A 22,986-nucleotide genomic window follows, 5' to 3' on the forward strand; every position below is an offset into this window, starting at 1 on the left:
TTCGGTTGCTTTCCTAAAGGGCTACATGCAGGGTCATGTGACTTTCCGCGGTCTCAATAAAAAAAAAAAAAGAATTTATTCTATTGCAAAATGTGCTTTTCTTTTTATTCTCCTTGTGTGGGCATTTAAGGCTGTCCTAGTGGCAGTGGGGCTGGCTCAGCATATCCGTGTCAGTCACTTTCCTCTCATTTCTAAGTGTACTTTTGTGGCATTTAAGCAGCCGCTGGTGACATTGGTGTAGATCTTTGCGGCTTCTACAGCCCTTACGGAGAGAAGGCGCTGGGAGGGACCCGGGAGGGCACGAGGTGTTTTTAAGGTCCTTCCCCTCCTGCCAAACAGCACCTTTTGCTGTGGCTTTTTGTTTTGTTTCGCAAAACAGGGGAATAGTAACTTAAGGACTCCCCTTTCTGCCTTGTGCCAAAGAACCAAAGTATGCTGCTTTTATTTTATTATTTTATTTATTTATTTTTACTTTTGGTAACACTTGCTATGAGGACTGAGATATTGCAGCTCTCTCTTTTTTTTTAAGAACCATTTCCTTTTCTTTTAAATATATACATGATCATTTAACACACTGGTGTTAAGTTCATTCTTGCTGCAAAAGAAGGCCATTGTACTTCCTGACCCTGAAAGCAAGGTGGGTGGTTTTGTTTTCTAATTAAATTTTCTGTCTCCAGCTTCATATTTCTCTTTCTGTTATTTTCTGAATAGTGTGCCAAAGTGACCAAAGAGATGAGGAATGGAATCATAAATGGAGTGATTTTTGGAATTACTGTTGCTATGTCCAGAGCACGTGTTCTTCTAAACTTTGGCTCTGAGAGACTTTGGTGATATTTTTCACAAGCATGTGCATGTGCGTGCGTGTGTGTGTGTGTGTGTGTGTGTTTCATGTTGCAACACATCACATTCAGATTTTGCAGTCTGTCATTGTTTAAAACAACCCCTGGGAAGCGTGCCCCTCTCTCTGGATTGCCTCCATCACACACATGTGTGTACCCTCCCGTTCCGATGTATGGCTGCTCACCAGGGCTCTTTGATTTCAACTTCAAGGGAGCAATTTTGTTCTTTGTATGTCATTTGCTAACCATAGATGAAACTTAGTGCCTGGTCTACTGCGTGTGCAGGATGGTCTAGGTTCTGCAAAGAGCGTATGAGGATAGCACCCATCCCTTAAGAAAAATTTATATCCTGAGACTATGGGGGTAGCCATTTTTCTCTTTTTACAGTGTTTTCCATTTGCAAATAGGAGACCTTTTTTCTTCCCTTTTTTTTTTAGTGATTTTTTTTTTTTTTAACCATAGCTGAAGAACTCGGAAAGAAAGTGGCATTTGGCTCTGAGTAAACATTCTTCCTTCACTCTGGTTGTTATTGATGGTTTGTATTCTTTGCCTTTTACCAGCAGACACAAGAGCAACCAGAGAAAAGGGTGCAGATTTTAGCCCTCCAAATTTCAGAGCTTTTTACATAAGGGAGTTTATGCCCACGTGCCAGAATCAAGAGGAGCGTATTAATTTTAACTCTGCTATAAAGTGACAGTTCAATTTTATAAGTAATTTGTGTCTAGGACAATTTAAATAATACTTCAAAGGCTGTCATATCCTTCAAATTAGAAATCTGTTTTATTCGATTATGAAATAAACCTCCCCTAGGGTAGATATTTTTAATTCATCAAAGTATGTTTATAATTCTTATGCAAAACAGCAAAAGATTGCCTTGAACGTGATAACTGATGACACCCAGCTTGGTCTAACTAGTGACCGCAGGGATTTTATAGCCCCTTCTGAGGTATTCTGAGGGGAGAGGAAAGGAAAGAGTGAAGCCCCAATCCTATCAGCAAAAAGAGGAGTAAACAAACGAGGCCAGAGGCATGAAATTGGCCCCTCAGATGATCAAGCGCAGTCAGCAGTAAGGATGGGGATTATGAGGAGAGCCCCTAGTCCCACTTTGCTCGGTCCTGATCCAATTCTGCCTATTACTTGTGTGGCCTTGGACAAATTACCTCTCTGGGCTTAGTTTCCTCGTCTGTAAAATGGGACTAATGCTAGTAGCTCCCCCCCACTTTTGAAGGGTGGAAGGGTTAAAAGAGTTAATTTAAACGAAATATTTAAAACAGACCCTGAATGCTACTTAAAACCTCAGGAAGACTGATGTATCCATCACCTAGCACATGCCTGGCACGTAGTAGATGTCAATAAATACTTGCTGGATAAGGGTTGAGGCTGTTTCATGCTCTGGTTGTTCAGGTGGGACCGATGAGGACACATGCATCAGCCTCAGATCTAGACTTGACGCTACTGAGAATGGACAGCACTCCAGGAAACGTTGTGTCCAACTTCTCTTTTACTCTTCCTGTGGGTTTCTATATTGTTTCTCAATTAGCAATTAGGTTATAGTTTTTGGGGAAAGGGAGGGTTCAAATTTGGGGGGTGGGTGGAAGCCCTATACTCAGCACAGTGCTTTGTATGGAAGTAACAGAAAACTGGTAACATAAGCTAATATACCAATACATATCAAAGCACTCTCTAGTATAATCTATTATTTAATAAATAGCAATCGCAGGCACTGTGCTAAATTCTTTGATATATTGTTTTACTTCCTCCTCTCACTGACCTCCATACAGGTAGTTATCAATCTCTGTTTCACGGGTAAGGAAAAATGAAGCTCAGAGAAGTCAAGGGACTTTCCCAAGGTCACACAGCCGGTAAATGACAGATCTGGATGTCTAACCCAGGTCTAGGGGAATGCAAAAGCTAGGCAGTTAGTCGACCACTATCCTACACTGCCTCCCAATCTGTTTGGCATTATAGAGCCCCTTATCAATTTGGTCATTCACAACTGTGGTGTAAACCATGGTGAAAATGGAAATGATTAAGGCTGAAACCCAGCCTTGAATCATCTGTGCCTTGTGCAGAGATTGGAATGCCGGGCTCAGGGGAGTGAGACACGGGCCTGCCTCCCAGGGCCTGTCCCCAGCTCATTCCACAACGACAAGTAGATGTTTAAAAAGGGCCTGCAGGGAAGTCAGGGTTACTTCCCCACCCCCCACTTTGAAAAGCCATGATGATGCTAAATTTACCTGAACTGCTGCTAACACAGCACGTGAATGGAGTTGCATGGGGGTAAAAGGGCAAGAAAGCAGAACTCAGACAAGGGGTGGGGGCAGAGTAGGTTTTCCTTTTCACCAAAAGTTCTTCATGGGCTTTGAAGATATTCATCCTCCGAAGATAATTGGTGCGTGTCCTGAGAATTTCAGGGAACGAAGAACTACCTGAGGCAATAAGAAAAGCCTCGATCCACATATAAAGTCATTTAATGAGCAAGCCAAGGATGATGCAAGGATGCATTGCTTTAACCACACAATTAATTCTGCACCCTTAAAACAAATGTGCACAGAACCCCAAAAGAGCACATCCAAGAGCTTATAAGTTGGTCTAGGGAATATTCAACACGGCTTCAGTAAAAATCCATCCAAAGATAGATTTCTAAAGCGGATGATGGAAAGATGCAAGGCAATGGCAGCTAGCTGGTAAACTTGAGAGTTTTCTTCTCAAGAGGTCTGGTGAGACTCCACCACCATCAAAATAGAATTAATCTTTGACTCAAGACTTTGTAATTCTTATTGCTGGGAGAAGGGGAAGGGAAGGGAGAGGAAATGGAGAGATGCCTCCAAAGGACTCATAACCTGACAGAGCCCAAGCTCGCTATATGAATGCAGCAGTGGGCTCTGTAAGCCTGAGTTTGCTGCTTGCAAATCAAGGGCAATGCCAAGCAGCAGTGGTTTGGGTTTTGCTGGGGAAGACCTCTGGGTTTATCAGTCCTCTTGGCACATGATTCAGGCACCTCATTCACCTTTCAGTCTCTGAGTTGTTGTTTTTGAAGAAGAGTAGTCCAAATTTTAACTCACCTTTATGGGGCTTGGGGAGTTAAGGCCATATTTAGAGTTGTTTTAGAGCTCGTCACTAGGAAGTCTGAATAATTTTTTTTAAATGAATGAGTAACTTGCTGTGTCTTGATGAATATTCTATTAGAACAAGAGAAAACTAAAAGGGCAATATCAGTTGCGAAATTCAATCCTACTAGTTTAAAACTGTAGCACTACATACAATAGAGCTGAGGCTGGAAATCTCTAGAAAGAACGCTGAAAGAATTGCGGCTGAGGCCATACTGCAGCAGACATAATTTTAAGCCATCAAAACTTTTAAGGACCTTGAGTCATTTTCTTCAAATTTGTCTTGCCTTTCTTTCTGCATCTGTGAATTTGCCAAGTTAAAGTTTATTGCTATAACAGGTTTTGAATGATAGTGTATCTTTTTTGAAAATGTCTGAGTACTTTTTGATTATTGGATGGAAAGAATGTATGCTTTTTCTTTTTTATGTATCTTTCAAACCAGCTGCTCTGATATAAATAAAAGCTTTAAAAAATGTATTCACCCTTCTTAAGCTAAGACCACACATTCTGTTCCATGAAAGTTATATGATTACCAAAAGGATGTTATGAATGAAATGATTCTCAGAGCTAATCTAGTCAGCTAGCTTGTGGATCAGACGTTCTTCCTAGAGTTTTGGAAGCTAGAATGAATGCAATGATCAGCGACGCCAAAATGCAAAACCTGAGGCAACAAAGCAGTGAGCAGGGGCAGGCTCCTGAGGCCAGGAAGCCACTGGAATCTGGTTGCTAGGAGACACTCGTCTTTCCTCTTTCGCTAGGGGCAGGAACATGTCCTTGAGCATGGCTTCCCTGTGGTTGGCTTTGGACAAGCCGTGAATCAGCTGTCCTCACTAGTGCTGCCCTTCCAAAGGAGCCAACCAGCCCGTGGAGCAGGTGACACAGAGGGGTGATGGGAGGGGGGGGGCTCCTGTTCTTTCAGAAAGTTTCTCGCACATGCCCTGCCTTTCTGATGCACTCTTCTGAAATCAATAAGCATTTCATGTGTCTAGTGTTCATTATGAGGATGTGGAGAAATAGATTCCTGGGTAGTGCTCTCATCTGTGAGAATTTTACCAAATAAAACGACATACATCAAATCGTATGAGACAGCCTACAAGCGCTGTAGGAAAAAAGAGGGACAGGCCCATTAGTCAATAGGAATCCAGACAGGTTTCCTAGAGGAGAGGGAACCAGAAGCTGGGAGAACTTGCCTAGGGAAGGATGATTGTGGCAAGAGAACCCCAGGGAGACTACCGAGAGCTCCCTTGGAGGTCCTTGAACTTGTCTTGCTTGCTCACAGAAGCATCCCCAGAGCTTGGAACACATACGCATCCCCTTCCAAGCTCTGGGGATGCGCTGTGTGTTCAGTCAGGGGCTGAATGAATGCAGGAGGACCCAGGTGCTGGCACACGAGTGCTGGGAACTTGCAGGTCACGTTGGTCTTCCAGACAAAAGCCAGCTGAAGGCATGTCAAATGAAGAAGGCTGGTCTTACTGTATCAGAGTGACTGTATCAGGAAGTGGTGAGAAATGAGGTTGACCAGGTAAGGTGCAGCCCAGGTAGGAAGGCTTTTAAAAATCAGGCAGAAATGGCTTCAAAAATTCAGGTACTACTGGGGACTCTAAGCCCAATGCAGACGAAACTTCTCCGGTTTACAGATGCTCTCTTAAATGCACTCTCTCTTAAATACGTCTAGTTTCTCATATGTCACGTATAACGTAATAAAACTATGGAAAATGCACAGTCTCATTAGATGTTCAATATTGGGTGCAATGCACCTTCTTATTTTATTTTAACAGATGAGGAAACAGAGCCAGAGAGGCTCATGGTTTGTGTGGGTTCATAAGTTTCAGATGACAAGCCAAGATTTCTGGGTCTTCTGCCCCCACACACCTCTTTTGCTCATTTCTGAAAGCCACCCATGGTGGGGGAGGCCAACTGGAAGATGGTGACCCATGGCTGGCTGTTTGTGAGGTGACCACCGTGCTGGCGACAGGGACATGAGAGGAAGACTGGAGAGCAGTTTTCTCTCTCTTTCTCCCTTGCTTCTCCCTATGCTTTGCTAGCTTTGCCTTTTCTCCCCCACTCTTTCCTCTTCCCTGCCAGCGCCTCAGACCTCGGAGGGACATTCCTGACAGGCATCACATCTGTGGGCTCCTTGATTGTCACAGATGCCATAGGACCATACGCAAAACTGTGCTATCTGGGGGAGGAAAAGGCAACACCTCCCCCCTCCCAGTTTTATTGATATGTAACTGACATACAACATTGTATATGTTTAAGGTGTACAACAGAATGATTCAATACTTGTAACTATTGCAAAATGATTATCACAATAAGATTAGTTAATAGTCATCACCTCCCATAGGGTCCCCCATCCAATCACATAGTTCTCACATGTGATGAGAACTTGTAGAATATACTCTCTTAGCAACTCTCAAATATCCAATACAGTATTGTTAACCACAGCCATCACGTTGTACATGACATCCCCAGGACTTATTTATCTTTATAACTGGAAGTTTGTACCATTTGACCACCTTCACCTAAGTCTCCCCCACCCCCAGCAGCTACAAATCTGATCCCTGTTTCCATGAGTCTGATTTTTTAAGATTCCACATGTAAGTGAGATTGTACTGCATTTGTCTTTCTTTGTCTGGCTTATTTCACTTAGCATAATGCCCTCAAGGGCAACGCCTTTTGGATCTGAAACATGACATCTGTGGCACCTCTGGAGAGGTCTGATGTAAAAGACGACACGAAGAAGGAGATTTGGAGCTCATACAATGTTACTAACATGTTTGGACATACATGTGAACGTTGCATTTAAATATGCATGTAAAAAATTCCCTTACAGAGCTTCCAGATCTGTTTTCAAAAATATTCACTCAACCCTCACATGTGATATGACAGTCACCTAGATTTTTGACTTAAATAGTAAATGGCCTCAAATACGAGCAAGTCGGCCATAGGAGAGAAGCAGTACTGTCCTGTGGGCTTTGGACGGAGAGGACTGGAATTGGAATCCACATGCCACCATTTACTAGATGCTACTGAACCTCTATGAGCCTCGGTTTCTTCATCTGTAAAACGAGAATAATGAGTCCTACTTAACAGATTTGTTGTGGTCATTAAATAACAAAATGAATGTAAGGAATTGAGTGCAGTGCGGTCTGGCAACGATCAATCACCTTGTGGGTGGTAGCCACCCGAAGCAGCACCTTCTTCCCCAGCTCTGTCCCCGAGGCTGAAGATGACATCCGTAATGCTACAATTTTAACTTTTTCCCTTAACTTCTTTAGCAGCACTTTTTCCTACCAACTTGCTCGTATAGAGCTGGTCAGCAAATGGCACTGAAGAGTTCCTTAGTAAATGTTTGTTGGTGAATGTATGACATGAATCACACCACATCCAAAGCAAGTTTATTTTCTCCCCTTGATTGCAGGGGTGATTCTTTTTTTATGAAGGGTGGTGCTGGTGGTAGCTGGTAAGTCATGTGGACAAACAGAGTGACATGGCACAGGTGTTTCTATGGGTCAGGTACCAGCCCATCAGCCCAAGGACTTGGAAGTTCCTTTTCATTATACTGCAAAGCAGCCAGCTGGAAAAGAAAAATTCAGTTAACTAATTCTTCTATGGAAAACATCCAGGCAGGATATTTTTCCCCCTGAATCCCTCCCCCCACCTCCCCAAGGGCCTGGCTAGATAGACTCATTGTTTCCCACCGACAAGCTTTACTTGATGCTTTCTGTGACAGAACCCACCTCCCCTGGAGAGAACAAGTGTGGCAGTCTCCAGGACGTCTGGTCTTACGGGTTCTAACAGTCACTTCGCTGCCGGACCCCAGGTTGCATCAGGAGTACAGACAAGCTATAGAACATTAGCATTAAGCAGTTAAATAATGGCAAATGGGAAGAGGAAAAACAACAACAACAACAACAACGAAGAGATCAAGAAGGCTGCCGGAATGAAAAGCAGTTTGGGGCCACAAGACATATCTTCCAGAGGGGGATTAAGCAAACAACTAGACACGAGAGGTCATGTCTTCATCATCGAGTCAGACATATAGTTACATTTTGGTCTTTTAGTTTGTTTTATTTATTTATTTATTTATTTATTTATTTATTTATTTATTTTAAGATTTTATTTATTTTTTGACAGAGAGATAGCAAGAGAGGGAACACAACCAGGGGGAGTGGACAGGGAGAAGCAGGCCTCCGGTGGAGCAGGGAGCCCGGTGCGGGGCTCGATCCCAGGACCCTGGGATCATGACCTGAGCCGAGGCAGACGCTTAACAACTGAGCCACCCAGGCGCCCCTAGTTTTATTTTGAAGGTAATTTTTTTTAACTATTAGGTCTACCTTTTTCCTTATTACCTGAAGGACTTCTTCAGATCCTCTGAAGAATGCTAGTGCTAATAGTGATCTTGAACAGGGTGTGGGATCTTTCAAACTTCATTTAACTCTGGCGGCTCCTTCATCTGAAACTCAGATTGCCAAGGAAGCATCTATTTTCAAGGCAACACTGAGGCTAATCACTGCCACCACTGGGTTTGTCTTGAGCCTTGTCTCTTGGGAATCTGGTTCTACATTTCTTTGAATGAGCTCAGCCAAGGCTCTTATCCTAAAGGAAGGTCAGAATTGTGTCTGGGAAACACTCTTATTAGATCATTTATCCCTCCATCCATTCCTTGAACAAACATCTTCACATAGGCTATTGATTCTAAAAGATAGGTGTCTTGTCTGTCTTCTCGTTTACTTTAGCTCCAAAACTTAGCCCATGCCTGGCATAGGGTAGCCACTGAAGGAATATTTGTTCAATAAATGAACGAACAGTTATCAATGCCCACTCTGCATTGGAGCAGGAGGGACTGATAATGACAGAACACAGTTCCTGCCTTCTTGGTGTTCACAGTCCTTTTTCATGATGTCTTTGTACCCCACCAGAAAAATAGATTTCAAGCCTGCTCATACTCTCTTTATATTCGATTGACTAGCTGTTTCAATAATTGACTGTGTAATGCACTAAAACAGATGCAAAGTTCCCTTCGGAGACAAATGGGGGTGGGGGAGAACCACTTCACTTCAGACAGATTCTCATCATTTCTTCCTAAAGTGCACAGCACCCCCAGTCACTAATGGTTGTAGGAGACTTTGGGGACACTAATCTTAATGACTGCGCCATTTCCTATGGGTCTTGTTAGTTCCCAAAACCATCTGTAAGAAGTTATTGTATTTGGCTTTCTTAAGCCATATTTTTAAGAAAGACATTCAATTAGCACTTGTTAAGATGTTGTGAGTGCTTTGGCCACTTCTCTCACCCCTGCTGTTTTGTTCTTGGTCAGCACATTTCTGTAAGTGTTGTTTCCGGAAAAGGGCATACGATGCTTCCCTGTGTGGAGAGCTGCTCTGTGTGTCCGCATGAAGCAGGTCTCTGATGGAGACTGAAGAGACGGCCCAGGCTGGCTGGGCAGAAAGGGCTCTGTCTTCAGAGCAGCTACTTGGAAAAGCCTCCAGTTTTGACATTTTTATTGAGAAAGCTGAGTTTCAAGATGGGTTTGGGACAGACAACCCCAGGAGTCTGCACTAGAGCCCTAGTGAAGAATGTCACAAGAGGGAAATGGATCTGAAATAGTAAACCTAAACAGCTTTGCAAAAACTTCATAAGAAGGAATTTGCTTGAAAAGACATATTTTTAGTGACTCTAAGAGACACCAGGAAAACTGCAAAATAGTTCATAGCATTGAAAAGTCCACCAATACTTACTAAAAGAATAAATACGGGAATATAGTTCTGTTGTTTTTGCTAATGTTTGATACCATCAAGTTAACTAAAAATTCAAACCATCTTACAAAATAAGACAACTTTACTGGGTTTTCCCCAGAATCCTTTGTCCCTATTTGGATGAGAATGGTTTGATATTTGTAATAGTTTGTGAATCACAAAGACACGTCAAGTCTAGTCAGACGAAGAGAAGTATTTCTAGACAATGCAACGTGGAGTCAGTGAAAATGAAGAAATAAAGAAATATGTGTATTTAGATAGGTTAAGAAATGTTGTATAATTTACTAAGAGAATTTACTCTTATTTTGTCCCTGAAGCACGTGTTGAAGGAACAAAAAGTTTCATGCTGGTAATTGCATAAAGGATAATTAAAACGAATTCCCTTTCTCTTTGAATTTCAGTATGCTCCTTTAAGGTAATCCTTAATTGAAGAGGAAGTCCAATAAACGTAACATAGATTTAACCAAATTATGAATTCTCCATATTCTACAGGTAGTGTCATTTCTATTGGAATCCTTTTTGCCTCCTTAATCTAAACATTTAAATATATTAAAGGCTTCAGCGAAGGATTAGCGTTTGGCACTGGGTGTGAAAACATTTCCTGCTGGGCCCTCAACCACTAACAAGCTTTTTGTTTGGAAGAGGGGGCAGGCGTGGGGGAGGAGAGAAGGGAGAGAAGTTGGCCAACTCTTGACATCTGAAATCTTGATCAGTGCCCGCAACTTTTTTGGTTCGTGTTGATGATTTGTGGTATTGTTGTTTATCTGTATATCATTCATTGGGACTTGCTGTTTGGATGCAGAGGTCTCAAGACCATCTGCAGTCTTGATGGGTTTTCTAGCAGCCAGGCCAGACATCTGGCTGTCAGTTAGAATTGCATCCCTGCCCCCGAAGTTGTTGTTGGATACTCCTGATTCCCTTTGAACACAGTACTGGGATACAACAGTTTCAAGCCATTGATGTGAGAGGCCAAGTTGATTCCTGGCTTTAGTCTAGTTGGGAACAAGATTTATGAAATGAAGAGGGTATCTATTTTGCTGGAAGGGTGGCTGTTTTCGTCGCACTGGGTTTAATGATAACAATAGTTTCCTCCGCAGCTTGAACAACTCACTCTGCACACGGAGACAAACAGTGCCTTCGAAAATTACGTGCATGGTGTTGCCATGTTTACTATTTCCTGTTGTCTTTGCCTGAAAGTGTCCTAACAAAAATTAGGGTTGAGCATACAAACATTTGAGCCGGTGGGGGAATGAAAGGAGTTGTTATCATATTTCTTTTCCAGTTTAATATGGGTGCCTTTGATATAAGCTCTATAGACTTAGGACAGGATATGACGCCGATTAAAAACACGAAACTTAATTTCTGGACTAAACAATCACATACTCCTTCTTCTGATATCTGCTTGAGGGTTACTAACATGACATTTATTTCTTATTGGCTTGGCTTTATTTAAGGTACACAGGGCAACTAATATCAGTGCATGTAAAAGTCTAGCAATGTCTCCCAGATTGTAAAGCAGCTATTATAAAGAGAACACATTCTTCCCGAAGATTGTCAGCACAAGGTCAAGAACCCATGCAAACTCACTCTGCGAGCCCTAGACCTACCACTCATCTTGGTTGGAGGCAGATTTTGAGACCTAAACTTCAAAACAAATCAATTAATTTTATCTCATAAAGTACAACAGGGAAAAATTTGACTACCTCTCCTTAGCCTTAAATGTAAATTGCATCACTCACAAGATTGTTAGTATCTATTGAAAACCAGCTGTAAATAGTAACCAAAAAATTATGCATTGCGAATCGTTTAAAAATATGAAAAGTAATGTATTGTATTTGGGTAACAGCATGTTTGAATTATAAAATTGAATATTAGTGCTTCATTTTAATGCAAAAAATAATTAAAGTGAAGGCATGCAAATATAACGAGCCAGGTCAACCTCCCCATCTTTTCACTTTGACACCTTGTTTAACTCTAGCTAATGATCCTATGAAAAAAGTATTAGTGGTTTCATTTCAGCCCCTGGTGGTCTATGTCACATACTGCATAACCTGCTGGTGGGTCCTCTAGGGCTATTTCTCATTTACAGACAGAAGCCTTTTATAATTCTGTCAGGGGCGGGGGGAGAAGGGAGCATATCCTGTTCTAACTTATTTGTTATGCACTTGAAAATAGTGAAAACGTTTATAAAAGAGGTCAAGTTAAAATTTTTAAGACCTTGTAATGTGTTCAAATGTTCAAACTCTATACAAAGTGCTCAAGTAGTCATTATGTTCAAAAGCAAAAAGTCACTCCTGACTTGTACTCCATGTGGAAAATTACCATACGCTGCAGTTTTTCTAACCACGAAAATTCTCATTTCCCATGTGCAGTTGGTTAGCTCCTCACTATGTCCCCAAGGAGTCTATGTGAGTCTGAAGCCCTGCAGAAAAATGAGAATTTCCACACTTAAACAAAGTCAAGGCAGCATTTTTAATGACTAAAAATAAGAGCAGAAGAAATGGAAGAGGAGAGGACGATGGGACTTTTTTTTTTTTACTTCCTATAAAAAATGAGTGTGCGGTTCCCAGGGGAGGGTCAAATGTGGGCTTACTTTTAATTTTTACAGGGTATTTACTTAAAAAAAAAAAGAAGAGGAAAAACAAAAAAACTCTCTTAAATTTCCTACCTCCGAACTGCACGAAGTGAATCCTGAAATGAAAGGAGTCATCAAGGCCAAATTCACCACACGGCTTTCGTGAACTGTTAGAAGCAATTTCAGGATCTGCGCTTTTGATTTGGGTATGCTTTCCCTCTGAGCTTGAGTGTTTATTTTCGACCAGTTCTTTCTATCCTTTGGTTGAATGTATACGGCCCGATTCTTTCAGCATTTCACACACACACACACACACACACACACACACACACACACACACACACACAGTTTCTATATATTAAAGAAAAATGAATACCTTTAGTCCCTTGGTAACAATATTTTAAAAAGCAGCTCTATATTTGGATCAGAGAGTAGAATACTTTCAAAGACAACTCTCGTGGGCACAGTGTGTTAACTGTTTTCTGTGCCACCATTTTATTGTATGCGAGCGGACAGCAAAATGGTGGTTTCAGCATTTTGTTGTATGAGGGCTCCTTCGCAGTTAGCGTCTGATGGCAGACTGCAGAACCAGTTTACCAATAGAAAAGCCAGATTTTCAGGCCCAGAGACCGATTCAGTAAAGCATACCCACAAATTCACCTTCCACTCCCAGCTTTGCAGATGTTTCAGCAAAATTTTATATATATATATATGTATATATATATTATATATATATATATATATAAAACAAAGGGAGAAAATCCCGGTTAGAATAAAAAATACAACAGAAATGATATTTCAGTGAAATATGTAACTCTCCCGTGTTGGTAAATGCATATGTTATTAATAGACCCTGCAACGTCACAGTAATCTACCTTGAGAAGAGATCCAAGACAGAGTTAGTGGAGAGAATGTGAATGTTTTACTCGTGAATAAATGATCTTTCCAGATCAAGGTTGAGGTCATTGGCAAACTAGTTTAGGTGAGCTCACTCCGCAGCAAATCAGGGTTCTAATTTTTTTTATATTACAGCCTTTTGTTCATGAGAAGATCTTTAATTAATTTCCTAAAATAAGAATATTAAAATAATTGAAAAATGTAAGAATTGAACATTGCTAATAGTATTCATTTTTGATTAGCTCCTAAATAGAACCAAAGGTAAGATAGATTTTGACTTACCCTCAACTGGATCTCAAATCGAAGAGAGATGAATTTGACTAAGAGAAGAATGTGACATTGCCCTCTATTACCTATGGCTGAATTACCCTCTCTTTTGTCTGAAGGAAAACATTTTCTTCTCAATGAGGTGTATATTTTTAAGACTGAAGAAAACTGAGGCTCGTACCATATAGGGTTTTGTTTTTGTTTTTGTTTCTGTTTTTGCTTTTTGACTGCAGTTGCTAGACATTTGAGATTATAAAAACGATGGTGCTACATAAAACAGACCTGCAGCAACACTGTTTATGGCACACACAACAGTATTATTTTCTGCTGTTTGGTGTGTAGAAGTTGTAAATAGGAAAATGTGTAAGCTATTAAATCTAGCAGCAATAGGACTCTTAAGGCAAGGTTTATTATACCAGTGCCTGAAAAAGCTTTACTTTTTTTTTTTAATCTGTGGGTGTTAAATTTTCGTGTTTGCAACAGTATTTTAGCTCTGGAGCTATTTATCTGGTAGCATCTTGGAGAAAAAGGAAATGGACAGATGTCCATAAACAAAGGGCTCCACCTGGTGGTAATCAGAAGGTATGACATGCAAATGGAAAGGAAAGGGCAGCATGTAGTGTGTGTGCGCGTGTGTGCTTCCTGTACTGAATATGCTTGAAGGAAAGAGAAAGACACAATTCCCCAAATGTGGATTTCAATGTTGATGTAGCTTCCCAGATAACATCATTTGATTATTTGATTCAGATCCAGTCCTTCCAATCCATTTACAAATTATTTTATCCCAAATGCATCCATCGAAACAGACATTAACCTGTGACCCAGACAGATATTAAGCACAAGAGAAGGCAAACTATCTGTATCATCTGATAATCTTACTTTTAAGTAGCATATCAACTAGTAGACCAATTTAAACAAAGAAAGCATTTGCTCTAACATAAAGGTGTTCTGTGGGTGGCTTTGGGGTTCACCTAATTAGGAGGGACTAGAAAGGATGTGGTACAGAATCCAATCAGTGGAGGGAAGAAATAATTTCAAATCCAGGACTAAGAAACAGAAAATTGCTCATTTTTCAATGGCATTTGTGGCTAAAATGCTGGAAAATTTGAATCTACATATTGTGACTTTACCACCTTTTCAAACTCTAAAATTAAACCAGAAATTACATATATCAAATGCTATGCAAAATGTAAAGTAGGCATGACGTTTATGGCTCTCTACGTAAGGTAGAAATTAAATCTTCAGCCTCCAATAAAATTGTATTTCTGTAATAAAACTGCTGCACCTTGACTCTAGACTACATTGAATCCCAAATTAAACACCTCATTTACTGTACTGTAACAAGCAAGAGGGTTTGCAACAACCGAACAATATTACAGATAGGGAAAGGTATATTTTGCTTTACCATCTATGTAGAGTCCACCCAAACAGGCTCATTCCCCATGCCTTCTTTCTTAGCACATAACATATTTTGATCAGGGGAAAATGTAAGGTTTGTCTTTCATCGGTACATTTCTATTTCTTCCTTAGTTATATAAATCTGCATAGGTGGCTGGGTCTAAAAAAAGTCCATCAAGTAGGATATTTACTGCAAAATGTCCTCCTGCATTTCATGGATAACTCAGTCCTATAAGCAGAAACAGCTGGTGTGCTAAAGGCTAGGTACATTTCTTTATGCATTTTACGTGATGTAGCTGCTCTTCCCTCCAACATACATGCGCGGCTCACCCCACAGCCACGGCCGCAGCACACAGACTGCTTCATAATGTATGAAGGTCTTGAACTTAGGATCTGTTAATACACGTTATGTATTTATCTTACCCAGTGTTGACTTAGAAGAATTGGACGGGATGTTATTTTAAGCGGTCTAATATCGTAGGTTGAGATTCTCTTTTTTCCCCTCCATCACGCGTTGGCCCAGCCAACAGTGACTTCTGGCATTTGTGAAGGGGCTTATTAGAAATTAAAACCTGACGAGAGTGGAGCGGAGAGAACGATGAATACTGATGTTGCTTCGTCTTACCAACTGAAGCGCAGGCGAGCAAGCCAGGGAGGGGAGCCGCGGCGGCCTCAGGCGTGCTCCCCGCGGAGCCCCCCTCTAGTGGACGCAACGGGAAATTTCGTCCCCGCAGCCTCGGCCGCTCCTCCGTGCGGGCCCGCGCCCCCCTCCCCCTCCCGCAGGAGACGGTGGGTATTATTAACCTTCCCGCGCGAGACAGCGAGATGCATGTTAATCGGGAAGGGATTTCTAATCAAGTTTAATGGTGTAGGACATAAGAAGTTGTGTTAGCAGTTTCAATCCTGCTACAAATGCTAATTGTTATGTTTCCTATGGTAGGTGAGGGTGATAGGAAAATGGCAGCAGCTTCGGTGTTTCAATTCGGAAATTGTTGCCTGTAATTTTGAGGCAAGTATAGAGCTTGTCGAGAGGCTGGTTTCTTCAACGACTTCGGAGATTTGAGGCTTGATGTCTACTCACTTCAAGAAAAGAGAATTCTCTGCAGGGAGAAATCCCTTGGTATCTGAAGCCATGGGGAGGCGTTTTGGACCTGCACACAACACGCGTCTACACAAAGGGATGCAGAGGTGCTAACGTTGAGTACTGATCTTTGGGGCACTTTCTATGTTTTATGTTTCCCCCGATGGTTCGTTGCCACTTTTGCCAACATGCACAGGTAATTCCTTTTAAAGCAGATACATATAGTAAGAGCAGGTAGGAGTCCTCCCTGAGAACAGAGGGAATCCCCATTTTGTCTTCCTCAACTTACGTCTCTCTCATTGACTCATGGGTCATTATCTGTGCTCTTGTGTAAGGACACCTTACTGTACCCAGCTTCAATGCTCCCTCTCTTTCTTATAAAGCTGGCATCTCATGTACCCCTGTTGTCCATCCTGGTCCCTCGCTGTTTGAGCTGGGGTTCTTGCAAGGCAGATATGCACAAGGAATTGGAGAGTATTGGATGGCATATGAGCAATGTCTTCAGTGTGTATTTTTCCTTGACTTCAATTACCCTAAATTCTATGGTTCAAGCCTAAACCACTACAGTACCTTCATGATGTCACCTACCAATGAACTAGAAAGCATTTTGCAGCAGTGCAGGTTACCTGTTGAGCATGGGTCTGGAGAAGTCTCCTTGTGTCTTTGTAGTTTGCATATTTAGTCTAAGTTTAGAAAATCGCCCAGTGATAAATACAAATGATCAAAAGATAATCCACTTTAATGGATATATGCCTATGTGAATATGGACCATTGTAATTGTAATTGTATTGTCCCAGCCTCCATATGTGGATTTTGTCTTCATTTTTTTTTTTTTTTTTTTTAGTCTTTTTAAAAAAATGATTCCATGTAGAGGAGATAGAAATGATTCGGGGGTGTTAACAAGAGATGTGAAATCAGTGATCAACATTATTTTCCCATCAATAATGATAATTATACTAGTTAGTCCAGGTGCCATATCTGTGCTAAAATCCTTATCCCTATTTTACAGATGAAACAACTGAGACACCAAAGGGTTAATTGCTTGCCCAAAGCCATGTAGCAGCTCTGTCAATACCACAATTTTAATCTCCTACTCTGGCTTCTTTGGCAATGGAACAATTATGACTCTTTTTAAAGAATGAAAATTTATTGTGTGTATCACAGGAGAGTAGGGCTGATGAACAATGCAACAAAGAGGTCACATATTATTTCTTTTAAAATTGCAGAATCTTTCTCATGTTATAGAGTCTTTTACTATGCTTTCCAGGTTGGAGTTACTTTAATGTCATAAAGCTACACATATACTTTTAGCAAAGTCAGTAGTCACCCATACACAGGAGGAGATGGTAATTAGAGTTGGGACAGACCCCCAACATATCCTTCATTTGAAGGTAAGTAAATTCGGCGAGATATCAAATTTTCTTTTCATTTTCTCTCTTAGAAGAATATGTGCGTTTTTTTTCCCCTCACCCAAATGTTTCAGTGAACATTGCAGCTGTGCAGCAAGAGGCATTTTTGCATGCATATATTTGGAGAACAATGTGGAGTATTTATCCCTTGGGATAAAAAAAATCCCCAGCAACAACAAACTTGAAAACAGATGGTTCTGATACAGTCTGATAAGAATGTAAACAGGAAAATATCTTTGTTGACTTATTTCTTAGTAATCAGTAATAATTAGGTATTGTCTAGATATGAATTACAGTTTTGATTTCGCAAGCATGGCCATGAAGTTTCTGAAAAGTGAAACTAAATTTCTGACGTTGGTGAGGAGTTAGTGACTCCTGCTGAAATTTCCTTATTAAAATTCTTGATTGATAGAAACAAATGGAAATTTTAGAGAGGATAATTTCTGCATTCTTCGTCGTTCTTTAGTCATCATTTCACTTAGAGATACTATACTTCTCTGGCCAGTCCATGAATGGTTTCACTTGAAAAATAACTTAAAATTTCTCTACAATTTAAAGAATTAAAACTCCCCTTCCTTCCTTCCTTTTCCCCTCCGCCCCACCCCCTTTTCCTTCTTTTCTTTTCTTTTTTGGTCTTATTATTTTAAATGAAGATGAAATCTCTCTTTAGAGTCTGGACTGGTGTTTCTATGAACTCATTATATTTCTTTGTTGAAGACTTTTTTTCTTGATGGTGATTTAGATTCGACAAACATTTAATAAATGCTTCCTATTTGTCCAGTTCTGTGATAGGCACTGGGGATACAAAGATGGATCTGACATACTTTCTTCTGTTACACGACTCATAGTTTAGCTGTAGAGGCAGATACATACACAAATAACTCTCACTCAATTTGTTAAGAACTGGGGAAAGTGGCACAGAGAAGAGTGGGAGGAAGGCTTGATTCCTTGGGAGGGCAAGGCGTTTTATGGACGGGGGTATTTGAGCAGGTCCTAAATGTCGCTTTATCAAATCCTGGCTGCAGGGATCCATAGGCTGTGACACCCTGAAGGCATAATGAAAATTCAAATCGCTGACTGGTTCTTTGCATCACATAATTGTACACCATTAGTTGTGTGGGCAACATGCAGACAAGATCGTGGGCTCCGGCCATGATCTAGAAGTCTGGTGCTTTTCTTTTAAAATACAAAACTTGTAATAGAAAACGTTGGAAAGAACAGTCTCGACTTTAATATGTAATTCAGCCACCTGAAAGTATTTGTTACTAAAATAAATAGAGGTAGTCTATGCAGCGTATCCCACAAACCCTTGGCATTTCTTGTTTTCCAACAATTTTCAACAAATATTTCGTAAGTGTTTGTAGATGCTGTATACTGGGCTAGGCATGTGGATTAAGAGAACAAATAATATAGGTAACTTCTCCTCGTGGAACATAAAATCTGATAGGGAAGGACACTATCGTACGGTTAACTACCCAAATTACTTATTAGTTAAAATGCAACGAGTGTTATTGTACCTAATAAATGGTACTGTTTTGTCTACTCTGCTTCTGTTCTTTCTTGTTCTGGGAACAGTAACTTGCTTTTATTTGTGAGACCGACCTTTCAAGACTGTGTGCAACCTTGATGGGACTGTCAATCAAGGTGCCCTGCCCTTAGCTTGTGATCCAACGTAGGCCAATCCGATGGTCTTTGCCAGGAGCCAGGGGACTCTCTGTATAGTTTCACAATCTAATCGATTATCTTGGAAATTTGTGGTTGCTTCAACCCTTGCTTTCCTTTTCATTTTGACAGTTGACACTATATTCTTTCAACAAGTTCATTGTTAATCAGTTTTAACTGCTTGCAACCAGTTACGGCATTTATAAAACTGCCTAAAAAGCCAGGACTCAAAGAAAAAGTAAACTAAGTTATGGCATGAGTGGAGGGTTTGTTGGAGTTTAAGAGTAGAGACTCTAATTGATCCTGATGCTCAGAGCACTATATTCTGAATAGTATTCGTTTGGTGACCTAGGATTAATTTCCCTTTTGTTGCATCTGCAATAAATAATATTTATATAATAATAGTATCAGAAGTCATAATATTTATAAAACTGAAGGTAAACATTATAAACTTTGGCAGTCTAAAAGCTATACCCTAACAGATGTCCGGGGGTGGAATGCTGTGTTAATTTCCTTATCTTAGAGTCCTAAGGTCAACAGATATTTTCTAAAGCTGCTAGATCCAGGAATGGAGATATAATTGTATCATTTAAAAGTATACAGCTACCCAACCGAAGAAGTAAAAAAGGACGAATTAACCTAAACTGAGGAGAAGATAGAGAGAGAAGGAAGGCGTATAGATGAGTGAAATTTTTCATCTTTCATGTAGAGCAGTCAATAGCTACTGACTCCCTAAGGTTGAAAAATCAAGAAAGGGAGGTGTAGATATTTATTTGGAGTTAAAGTGGAAACCATTAGAAGAACTAACATCTAAATTTATTAACAGTGACTTTCTTTGGGGGAATAGTTGGTGGTAGGAGAAGGGGCGAGATAGGGAGTGTAATTTGACGTAGACTTGGCTGGAAAAGATCCGGTATTCCAGAAATACACGAGTTACTAACCTGGTGATGGCATTAAGAAAACAGTATTATCCCGGGCTGTGTGAAGACGAGTACCATTTGTCGCTAGGAAATAATCCTTGTGTAAATTCATCGTAGGTTGGGTTCTTATTTGAACATTACACTTTGGGTCTGTAACTTAAAACAGATGTATGAAAATGACATAGAATTCATGTATAGAAAGAGGGAAATGATGACAGGGCTTGGAGACTCTGTACACAAGGAAAAGAGGTGTGTTATTTATCCTGGAGAAGAGAAGGCTGAAGGGAGACAGAATTAACCTCCAGGCAATGAGGTAGAACTCTGGAGACTGCAAACGGGCCTTCGCCACCTCACTGGACAGAGCAGAAGAAAGTGAGTTTCGCTAAACAACACCAGGAGAGTCTGTTGGACTTGATGATCTGTAAATATGACGGAACTGCTGAATGGCTATCCCAAGAACTTTTGGAGTGCTTTAGACATAAGATAGAACCATTCATTTCCCAAAGAGGAGCTTGTACCAGACTTCAGGTCCCTTTGGAGATGTCGCAAGTATATTTTATAGTCTGATGTCTGTGAATTTACATATGGAGAAAGGTTAAGGATAAAGTAGTCTAAATAGTCCTACCTTGGCTGTGATTCCCAGGTAATATCTCATTAAGAAAAAAAAAAATCAATATTCACAATTTTTTTCTCTGAAGTACTATGCTAACTACTGGTTCCTTTAAAATATATATGCACACTCATATATATTACTTTATATATCATGTTTTAAAAGAAATTCATATATTCTTAGGAATAGCAGTTTTCAAATTCCTATTTTGCACTATATTAAGATATTTATGGTTTATTTTCTCACAACGAAAGTCATACATTTTCAATGCTGAAAAACCTCAAAAACAGAAATCGCAAAAAAAAAAACCACCTTTTTTTTTTTTCCACATGGAAAAGTGAGCAAGCAAACAAAAACCACAGACAAATCGGCCCAGCCACCTCCAGGCTGCTGTGTCGGTGGCCCAGCAGGTCTTCTCTCTAGCTGGAATCTGCTCCCCGGGGCTCGTTCTCTCACGAAGGAGGTAGGAGTGCATGGCTAGCAGCCTCTTCATCCGTCCTTCTCCCTACAAGTGGATCTCATCTCCCCATTCTCTGACACTTCTGTATTGAAACGATGAGCAGAAATGCAGTAATGGAGTATTAATTTACCCAGCACCTAAATCAGGGCTACTCCGTTTTGAAAGCTGGCTGTATCGTCTGTGTCTAGGTAGCCGTGGCCCTGGCAAGACGCTAAAATTAATGCCTGGGTGTCGGTTCAGGCATATTTGTATTTAACACCTGAAAGGGATTCTTTGACTTTGGACTTTGGGTCTGAGAAGGAACCCCGTTTACCTGGAGCTCATGCCGGCTTGAGGTTTGGTGGAGGGGGACAGGAGGCAGGGAATGAAGGGAATGTCTATTGGTTCTTTACCCAGTAGTGGCTGCCGCAGCAGGATTCTGAAGCTCAACGAAGTTTGAAAATGGCTGACCATGCTGATAGTAGGTGACAGAGGCATGACCTTATTGGCCTGATCTCTCTACTCATGCATACCCCTTGAGTTATGTATTTGTCTGGTACCATGTCCATGCCATCCTCACCCTGCCCGTCTCCTGTCTCCAATCTTCTTGAACTCTTGAGTCAGGTACCGTGGTTTCTATTGATTTCCCCTGGAAAACCGCGACACTCCTTTCTCTATAACCTCTCCTATCAATAACATGGCTACATGAAATATGCAGGAGCTGGGGGCCTCCTCTGTTCATCTGCTGTTCCAACATGCTTACATCTTTAACCCTCTTCTTCCTCTTAACTCTGCTGGTTGCAGGGTTTGGACCTAACATCTGCCCTGAGCACACACATGGAGATCATGCGATCGCTCCCTAGCTCTACATAATGAACTTAAAAGAATTTCAGAGCTGGAAGGATGTGTTTCGGGGGTTTAAAACTTTTGATTTGCACATAAAATTCAAGACCTAGAGAATGGAGGTCTTGCCCAAGACCATACAGTTGCTTAGTGGCAGATCTAAAACTAGACCCAGACTGCTTATTTCCTAGGATCCTGTTGCTTCCTCCGTCAGAGAAGGCAATGGCAGCTCTGTGTTCTTATCAGCCCTCCCTGTTCTGAAGTTATCAGGGGGTGCGGGCACCTTCTCTGCTGAGACACTGGTCCTTAAAAGCTGACAGTTGAGTATTTAAGAAAAATCACTATTACTAAATATTGTCTGTAACTTAGCATGGTTATTTTCCTGCATAGATCCATGGCATTATTATTTATATAATAACTGGAGGTGTGTATAAGAAGACCTATGCAAACAAAAGGTTACTTTTTAGAATGACACCAATTAATGCTTTCTCTTTCCCATTTTAGTCCCTAAACATCTCAGAGAGCTAATGATTCCTGCCTTTTCAGTTGTCAATTTCCTTACCTGTCAAATAAAACAATATGAGATGGTCTCAAAACCTTTTCAGAACCCCCAAATCCTGGATTTCTGGATTTGAGTTTTCTGAAAAGTTAAGATCTGGGGACTTTACCTGAGTTTTGAATACCTCATAATGAAGGCTTTCTAAAATGTGTTCTCTCTCACCAGCTGTTATAAACAGTATAGCGGACAACTTCATATCTCCTCTTGGCGAGCCAGGATCGGGTGAATGAGAATTGACTTATATACCAACACCTATATCCTCAGGGCCTAAAAAACCCTTCAGACGCTAGCATTTTGAGTTCTTTTGTCAGGACTGGTATCATTTCTGAAAAAAAAAAAAAAAAAGGCGGAAAAACAACAGGGGAGAAATAAGGAAGGCTCAATGGCCACTACTGAATGGGGAAATTGGCCACGGGCAGAAAGCCAAGTGCCTTTTTACAACCAAAATGTCTTCATTATTTTTTTCTCTCTCTGGCATCGATACTTAACTCCTGAACAACTTCCTCACAGCCTGGTCTTGATCTAACATTTGACCAACTTAACCAAAGGAACACGTGAGGTTTTTGGGTAGGGGCAATCAAGAGAGTTGGGAGGCACTTCCAGAGTTAAGTAGAG

The 22,986-nt window shown here is 40.8% G+C and overlaps 1 long non-coding RNA gene across 1 annotated transcript; it reads right to left on the reverse strand.

The window, feature by feature from the left end:
• Window positions 1–7,349: 7,349 nt before the first annotated feature.
• LOC113919252 lies at window positions 7,350–12,449 on the reverse strand. The gene is made up of 4 exons (XR_003518914.1): window positions 12,380–12,449; window positions 12,034–12,133; window positions 7,693–7,798; window positions 7,350–7,529 (listed from the first exon to the last, which is right to left on the reverse strand). It is a non-coding gene; the product is annotated as an uncharacterized LOC113919252 (long non-coding RNA).
• Between the last annotated feature and the right edge of the window lie 10,537 nt (window positions 12,450–22,986).

The sequence above is a fragment of the Zalophus californianus genome, chromosome 3 (assembly GCF_009762305.2).
Source record: "Zalophus californianus isolate mZalCal1 chromosome 3, mZalCal1.pri.v2, whole genome shotgun sequence".
Taxonomy (NCBI): Eukaryota; Metazoa; Chordata; class Mammalia; order Carnivora; family Otariidae; genus Zalophus; species Zalophus californianus.